The following is a 6,788-nucleotide window of genomic DNA, read 5'->3' on the forward strand; positions in this document are numbered from 1 at the left end:
CCGCCCTTCCGACCGCGCCCTCCTGCGCTCGTAGGTGTTGGTTAATGCAACACTCATTCTTTCTACAGTTGTTTATGGACAGAACGTGTTCATGACCTGGGGTTCAGCATAAAAATCTCTATCTTCCATTTTTGCCAATAGCCAAAGATGGGAAGCCACAAGTGTCTATCGGTAAGGAGCTGATTAAATCAACGATACTATAGTTACTAGACTATGCCATACCATAGTTACTATGCCATACCATAGTTACTATGCTCTGTTCTGTTCTGCTCTGCTATGCGAGGCAAGAATGGGAATGAGACCTCTCTAGATATCTTTCTATATTATTTTGACTTCCAACTATGTAAATGAGTTACCTGTTCAAAAGTTTAATTTAAAAAATAAATAAAAACATCTGCAAAGTTTTCAAATAAAAAAATTCCTCGAACGAGCCCAATCCCGTCTGATCTCGGAAGCTAAGCAGGTCAGGCCTGGTTAGTACTTGGATGGAAGACCACCTAGGAAGACCAGGTGCTGTAGGCGTTAAAAATAAAAAAAATTCCTGCCCTCATGTGTGCCGGCTGGAAAATTACTGCTTGGCTATCGCCCATGGGAACATAGGCTATCACCCATGGGAACATGACATTCTAACAATAAGCTTTCTGCTTCTGTACCCCCGCTTGCACACCTGACCTGTGGGTTGACAGGTAGTGAATAGGAGAAAAATAGACCTTTGTGTTTAAGACAGAATGAGGAATGGGATTTAGGGCTTAAAAACCCTGTACCTCTACATTTCGGGGCTGCTTAATTTGGGGTCTGCGTACCCCTGGCAGACCCAGCTGGCTGAATAAAGAGCGTGTTTCCTATAACTCACTGATTTCTGGTGGTCCGTGTGTCTTTCGGGGGCCGGTGGCTACAACACAGGGAGCTTACATTCTAGTGAGGAGACACCTAATATAATTTAAAAATATATAGTAGTACTGAGCTTTATGAAGAGAGCTGAACAGCAGGAGACAGGGCTGGCCTCTGTTCTAGTTTGGGTCAGCTGCACGGAGAATTGGTTCTAGGAAGCCTTTATGAGCTGAAGTGTGTTTCCCCAAAAGCAATGGAGTCCTAACCCCAGAACCTCAGAATGTGACCTTGCGGGTGTAATTTGATATGACGGTCATACTGGAGGAGGGTGGGCCTTTAATCCCAAATGACCGCTGTTCTTATAAGAGACACAGATGCAGGAGGGGAGAAGGCCCGGTGACAACAGAGGCAGAGAGGTGTTGCAGCTGCCAGCTATCAGAAACCTGGGTTCCAGAGACGGAAACATCTGTTAGGAACCTGATTATAAAGCGGGATCTTCTTAAGGACAAGGACTATTTCTACCTAAATCAATAACGTCATTTTGAGTAAATGAGTCGGTCAGTATGGGGACCCGGAAATCTCGTCTCTTAGGCATTTGTTTTGTCTAACGGGGTGATAGTTTTGGACAAAGAGTGAAATGGGCGGGGCCTGACACATCCCATAAGTTCCGATTGGCCTGATCACCAGCCTCATCGCATCTGAAAGTGACAGCACCTGCGCCTCGGCCACAGGACACTTCTGCATTTGGTCAAGTCAGTCCTGGAGCCAGAATTTTTCATTAGCCATGGATGTAACCCCAGGTCATACAGATAATCAGGCCAAATGTGCAAGGGCCAGAATGTCCGCTCTGTCTTTTAAAGGGAAGAGTGCTGGCCTCGGGGAAACGTGAAGCATGAACCAGTTAGAGAGTCATCTTTAGAAGGAACACGCCTCTCTATTCTAAAACTGAGGTAGTCAACCCCGTTTTAAGAAAAAAAAAAAAAAGATGTTAAGAAAAATATAAGAAACTAAAAATATTTTTTGAAAGGTAGAAAATAAATACTCGGAGCAGCGTGGTGTAGTGCCAGGAGCACTTTGCTAGGAAGGAAAAGCCTTAATGTGAATAAAAAGTTCCTATCCTGGCTTTAAAAGTGAAATAGCTGTGTGACCTTGGGCAAGTCACTTCCCTTCCTCTGGGCTTCACTTTCCCTGTCTATAAAGTAAAGGGTCTGGATAAGATAAAATTTAAGAACCTCATATCTCTGAAACCTCATGATTTCATAGCAGCCTGACTGAAATGTTCAGGAATGGATTCCAGCATGGGGAAAGAAATGATTTTTTTAATAGCTTTTATTTTTTTAGAGGCCTTCGAGGTTCACAGGAAATCGAGCAGCCAGTACAGAGTTCTCATACCCCTGCCCCTGCCCATGTAGCTTTTCTAATTACATTTGTTCCATTTGTTACAATTCATGAACCAACATTGCTATGCTATTAGTAACTGAAGCCCATAGTTTACATCAGGATTCTCTCTTTGTATTGTACATTCTATGGGTTTTGACAAATGCATGATGTCATGTATCCACCCTTGCTGCAGCAAACAAAATAGAGTATACAGCATGCCCTAGAAATCCTCTGACTATTCATCCCAAAGATAACATTTTCAACTTGGATTGTCCATGATTTTTTTTTAACTTTATTATTATTTATGCCTACAGCACCTGGTCTTCCTAGGTGGTCTCCCATCCAAGTACTGACCAGGCCCAACCCTTCTTAGCATCCAAGATCAGACATCGGGCTTGTTCAGGGTGGCATGGCTGTAGACCATGGACCGTGGCTCCACAGGGGCGTGAACCTGGGACCTTCTGCGTGTAAAGCAGACATCCTAACCGCTGCACTATGGAACCACGTCCTGATTGTCCATGATTTTAAACATTTAGAAGAAACAAAGAAACATCGAATGGCGCGTGCGCGCGCACACACACACACACACACACACACCTGAGAAAAAAGGAATCTCAGCGGACCCAGAAACATCCATGTGACCACTTGACGGAGGAGAAAAGAGTCCACAGGATTTTTGTTGGTGCACCCCACTCAGCCAGGCCTGAAGCTGTTCTTCCGAATTTTTCAATTATGTGAGACGACCAATCTCTCTCTCCTTCAGCCAGTTGGATGTGAGTTTCTGTCAAATGCTCTGGTAAGAATCAAAACAACAAGAACAAGAAGTCTGTCTACGAAAGCAATGAGGAAAGATAGGAAAATGAAAGAAAATGCAATAAAGTAGAGGGGCTGATAGATAAAGAAAGGAACACAGAGGTGCAGAATAGAAGAATCATTATTATTATTATTATTATTTTTTGAAGTGTGTCTCTGCTTCATCCAGGACGTCATTGCTTTCTGGGGGGATTTGATGACTCAGCAGTGCATGGTTTGATGGGGGAAAGCAGGCATTTTAGAGCCCAGAGGTGTGGGTTTGCATCCGCTTCTCTCATGTCTGATTTTTTGCAAGTTACTTTACCTCTCTGAGCCTACAATGGTGATAATAATACCTACCTCTCAGGGCTGTCACAAGAGTCGAACGTGACAATGTAACCAAGTCTCAGCCCAGCGCTCTCCTATAGAAAGTGCTCGCTAGACGGCATCGTTCTTACTTCTGACATCCCAGATTCCAGTGCCTCCTGTGGAAATTCCCTAGGCTGTGTTCCTGTGACAGCCACGCTACCCAGAAAATGACAAGCATACTCCCCCTCTTCTGAGGGCTTGCGGTCTGCGACCCCATGCCGTGGGAATCCTCTCTGGGCTGTCCTCGCTGGCATTTTAGGAGCACGCCAACAATCCTGTGGTTGCAATGTCAAGGCCAGGTTTCTCAAGCTCACCACCGTTGGCCTTTGGGACTGAATGGTTGTGCTGTGAACAGCAGCCCTGGGCATCTTTAGCAGCACCTGCAGCCTGCGTCCACTAGGTGTCAGTAGCGCACCCCCGCCCTCAGTTGTGACAACCAAAAATGTCTCCAGATATTGCCAGATGTCCCTGGGGGGCAAAATTGCCTCCGGTTGAAAACAATTGGATTAGAAATATATATTTATTTATTTCCCACTGTCTTGTCTGGGGCAAAGGGTACCAATAGGTGGGAGCACGGGAGCGGCCCCTCAGGCAGGGGGGCTTTGATAAACACCGACATTGTTCTTTTTTCTGCTGAGGTCTCTTCATGCCGCCCGCAGAAGCCCTAAGACAGCCCGACCCCAGTTCCCTCTGGCAGGCGATCCACGTCTGGTCATCTGGAAACGCCATAAGTTGTCCCCATAAACCATGGGGATAAGACTGCCTCCATGTGGTCATGTCTTTTTGTCCCTCAGTCAGCTCCAGTGCCACATTTTAGATCACTTAGGCAGGAGTCCACTGTGTCCCCCAGCCTCTCTAAGGGGATCCCTTTAAAGTCCCTTTTCCTAGTTTTAAAGTGACTCATGGGCGGCTCTCTGCAAACACTATCTTTTTTAAAAAAAATTATCTCTGGGTCCCTTTCCTTAGTGGGGTGAAGGGTTCAGCACCCCTTTTGCAAGCCCTGCGTGGAGATCACGTTGACGTGTGACATCTATTATTTTGGCGCTTCAGCCCAAAGCAGGACAAACCGATTTCATTGCAATCATTAGTTTTGTCCTATTATTATTAGCCAGACTGAGGCAGAGATTGTCTTACTCAACTTGGCATCCTGGCGTCTGGCTCCGTTCTGACACCTGATAGGGGCGGCTGGAACTGTTTCCCAGTGAACGTAGCAACAACGGTCAGGTGCCTGTCTTCAAACATTGGGGTTCTTCTCCTTTGACAACTGTTCAGATGGGCTTTATTAATTTTATTTGACGATGGAATGAAGGGACAGGCGTAGAAACGTGCGATGTAAGTCATTTTCTGCCTAGCATCCGAAAGGATGCCTGTCGTTTCCGCCGGTGGGCTAGTGAGGGTAGCGAGTCACATCCCGGTCCCCGAGCCCGCGCCGCCGCCTCGGAGCTCCCCCTGGCGGCCGCGGGGCGCACAGCGCAGGCGCATCCCGGCAGCCAGGGGCCGGAAGGGCGCACCGAGAGCCGCGGGATCGTGGGGATGCGGGAGAGCTTTTCATCCGCTGCCAGGCCAAGTTCAAGGGCGGCCTGGAGGCTACTGGGATAGATGCGTCAATCCAGAATACCCGTGGCGTTGACCTGGCCTAGGCAGGTGGTCTGCTCTGTGGATGTGCGGGGGTGGGAGGCCGGGAGGGAGGGAGGCGGAAGACAGACTCAGGGTGTCCGGAACTCGGGCTCCGCGGTGCCAAAAATATGCTACAGAAGAGACACCCGAGTAGACCTTTCAGATTAAAAAAAAGAAGGAGTTCGGCATTATTTTACTTTTTGCTTGTAGGAGAAGATAAATGCATTTGGAGAAATAAATGTATGTCTGAGAGAATTTTTAATAAAATAATTTATATGATATATATCACAAAAGTAGCATCTGGTTGATATAAATACTTCGACCAACCCACATGAATATAAAATGGAAAATACGAATCTCCGCCCCCTGTCTCGCCCCAGCTGCACTTCCTAGAGGCAATCATTGTTGACAGTTTGGTGAGTTTTCTTTAGTAATAATAATAGCAGAAAAATCAATCAGGACTCATTTTTGTGTCTGACGCTGTGCTAAATGCTTTTTATAGACTGTTTCGTTTAATTCTTGCAAATTTTCTGTGATGGATATTTTTACTACTCCTGCTTTACAGATGTAAAGACCAAGGCTTAAGGAGGGTAAGTAACTCGCTCGTTTGCAAGGTTTTCTGCATAGTTTTCTCACATATTTACACACACGTGTTACGTGCGTGCACATGCATGTGCTTATGTATATTTTCTATTAATGAGATTAAGTATAACATGCTGTCGTGAAACTTGCCTCGTTGCCCTGAAAATATTGTAGAGACTTTATATCAAGATTTATGACCCTGCCTCGTCCCACTGAGCGAGACAGTCTCTCTAAACATCACGTCCCTGTTGTTGGCATGACATATAACCTACGTCTGTGAAGCACTTGGCTGGCACACAGTAGGTGCTCAAGAAATCGCAACAGTAATATCACAATTAGCATTACTAGGTAATGGTCAAGCGAACTGCCATTAAAGGACTTTTATCGTTCTGTTTTGATTTAACGTGATTGTCCTAATACACCTAGAATCTACTGAATTTAAATGCCCTGCTCGTTCTCTCTGGGTGTGGGCTTTGAGGGTTTGGCTGTTGCTTAGAAAGAAAAGGGGAAAAATAGATAGTGGGAGATGAGTGTTTAAGAAACTGTCTGGTGAGGCTCAGGGAAGCAGAGAATGCCAGTCTAGTGAAATCTCAGGAAGATCTCTGACAACGGGGGTCAAGTCCAAAGGCTCGGATGAGGTCTGCCCCAAGCCTGTCCCCTGGTGAGCCTTTAATGAGAGCCTCTGTCACAGAGCTCAGTTACGACCCGGAATAAGGTGGACACACTGATTTTTTTGTCCAGTCTGCAGGGTTGTTTTCCTTCATTAAACAGGAAATTGAAGTTGGCCTCGAAAGCAGAGGTTGCAAATTGAAACCACTGATTCGTAAATTCCAGCGAAGGTTCCCACCATTGCCAGGGCTACGTAGAGGTTCTGGATGCTTCCAGGTAGAAAATGGATTTCATATCTCCTGTTAATTTCCTCCTCCCTCTGCTTAAACAAAACAACAAACTAGGAATCCTTTGAAATTGTAGTTTTATTCAACAAGCATCTATCAAGCACCTACTATGTGTCGGGCACTGTCCCAGGCATTGAGAATAACATCAGTAAACAAAACAAACGACAAACAAAACAAACAAAACCCTCTTGGAGTGTCCATTCTAGTGGTCAGAACTTCAAATAGGCCAGGAAAACCACAGTTCCCGATCATCTGTTTTTAGTAACACAACGACCCTTCTGTGGCATACTGGGAACTTAATAAAAACAACCGTTCCCTGTG

General features: G+C 45.7%; 1 pseudogene; it reads right to left on the bottom strand.

Annotated features, from left to right (window-relative positions):
• Window positions 1–2,516: 2,516 nt before the first annotated feature.
• LOC112477553 lies at window positions 2,517–2,632 on the bottom strand (annotated as a pseudogene).
• Between the last annotated feature and the right edge of the window lie 4,156 nt (window positions 2,633–6,788).

The sequence above is a fragment of the Pteropus alecto genome, unplaced genomic scaffold, assembly GCF_000325575.1.
Source record: "Pteropus alecto unplaced genomic scaffold, ASM32557v1 scaffold53, whole genome shotgun sequence".
In the NCBI taxonomy this organism is placed as follows: Eukaryota; Metazoa; Chordata; class Mammalia; order Chiroptera; family Pteropodidae; genus Pteropus; species Pteropus alecto.